Source organism: Oratosquilla oratoria, chromosome 31, assembly GCF_046742065.1.
Source record: "Oratosquilla oratoria isolate Oo_2021 chromosome 31, ASM4674206v1, whole genome shotgun sequence".
In the NCBI taxonomy this organism is placed as follows: domain Eukaryota; kingdom Metazoa; phylum Arthropoda; class Malacostraca; order Stomatopoda; family Squillidae; genus Oratosquilla; species Oratosquilla oratoria.
Window position 1 is genome coordinate 31,185,668 of NC_134807.1, and position 2,500 is coordinate 31,188,167.

Here is a 2,500-nt window from a genome sequence, read left to right on the forward strand (position 1 = left end):
GTGTTCATTGGGGGCTTCATGCCGTGGTGGTCAATGTAGTGTTGGAAAATTGAGCCTTGGTTTCGTTGGTGTTGGAGACGTCTTCTTGGTGTAGTGGAGGTTCTCCCAATGTAGGAAAAGGAGCGTCACAGCGGCCCTCCTGGCATGTAAAGTTGTAAACTACGTTGGTAGAAGCCTCCTTCGGTATCTTTGGTGTGATGCTATTTTTCATGATTAGGGATCTGGTCAGATTAGCCTTGCAGAAAATTCTAACATTAATAGAAGAGTCTTTGTCTGTAGGAATGACTCCTGTTTTTAAGATACCTTTAATGGCATCGCACTCTTCTTTGTAATGGCTATGGAAGTGATTTTGGTGGCATATGGTGACCTGGTTTGAAGCCTGATCTTGGGTGGCGTATTGATCCAGTTTTTTTTTTTTATGACATCTTCGATCAATTGGTCAGAAAACCCGTTATTAGTGAAAAGTTGTCGGATACGGTCGATTTCCCTGCGCGTCTCCCTCCAACTGCTACAATGGGTAAGTGCTCTGTTAATATATGCTGCAGCCACAGATCTTTTATAGGCTTCAGGGTATTCCCCACGAGCATTTAAACAACGTCCAATATTGGTGTCTTTGGTGTATACTTTGGTGTTAAAACCATTTTCAGCTTCTACCAACGTAGTTTACAAATTTACATGCAACACCAATACCCCCATCACCCAGGACCTAGAACTAGAAGCCAAGCTAGAGCTTCCTCTATACAGTCTGTGACGAAAATGATGACCTTCCCTATCCCTCATAGTGACCTTACCTAGGGACTTCTTTCAACCTCGCCTACTTCGCCCAGTGATCTCACCCAAAGTCTTCCTTTGGCACCGCCTTCCCTTGTGACCTCGCCTAAGGACTTCCTGGGACCTTATCTTCCACGGTGACCTCACCTAGGACCTTCCCTTCCCCCAGTGATCTCACCTAGGGACCTTCGGTGACCTCTCCTACTTCCCAATTTACACTTCTTCATAATGTGTGACAGTAATTCACTATGCATCAGTCTTCGCCTACTCTTTCTCGAAAGTAGACCTTATAGCCATTGCAGTTGTAGTTCTCACCCTGAAGAAGAAGTTTTCGGTGTCAGTGTCAACTTTTTATACTGTTACATAGTATTATTATCGTTTTTCGGCATTCATCAGCGCCCATCTCTACACCTCCATATCCATGAGATTGACATCATGAATGGTTTTGTACATACTTTGAAATATGGAAACAAAAAGTTATTCCTCAAACTCATGAACTTGGATCTCAAAATAACCAAAGAAATTAGTGTAGATATATATATATATATATATATATATATATATATATATATATATGTGTGTTGTGTGTGTGTGTGTGTGTGTATGCATGTACACACACACACACACACACACGCACACACACATACATATATATATATATATATATATATATATATATATATATATATATATATATATATATATACATATATATATATACATATACATGTACATATACATGTATATATACACACACACACACACACATATATATATATATATATATATATATATATATATATATATATATATATATATATATATATATATATATGTACATGTATATATATACATATAAATGTACATATACATATACAATATATAATTTCTACACACACACACACAAAGGGTTACAAAGGCAGAGCATGCCGACAGGAGACCTTTTGGTCCATATCTAGGTCGGATGCAAAAAAAAATAAAAATAAAATAATAGTAATAATAAGAAATAATAGAAAAAACTATGATAATGTAAACAACAAACAAAATACATAAATAAATGCATAGGTATAGTTAGATAACAAACAGGTAAACAGTAAATATCAATAAATTGACATGTAACTAATAATAAATGAAAATCAGACAGACAAATGATAACAAAACAAAAACACTTAGGTTTTTTTCTAAATAATTCTTAAAGCTTCGAACTGAACTACATTGCACTACCTGTGCAGGAAGTTTATTCCATTCATTAACTACACGGTTGGCAAAGTTGTTTCTACCTACTTCCAAATTGAATCTATTTCCGGACAGTTTGAGACCATTGTTTCTTGTCTGATTCTCATTCAATGTAAAAATTTGGTCACTTTTGATGTTGTCAATTCCCTTTAGAATTTTAAAGACCTGTATCAAGTCACCTCTGAGTCTACGGTTTTTTAGGGAAAACAGATTCATATGTTTTAGTCGATTTTCGTATGATTTATTTTTGATGTTTGGAATCAGTTTTGTGGCTCGCCGTTGTACTTTTTCCAGTCTGTCAACGTCTTTAATGAGATTCGGTGACCATACGGAAACAGCATATTCCAAATGTGGACGAACTAACGATTTATATAGCTTGTTAATGAGTGATGGACTTTTGAAATCAAAAGATCGCGCAATCAGTCCTAGAATCTTATTTGCTTTCTCAGAGGCTGAAATACACTGCTTGAATGATTTGAGGTCGTTACTGATA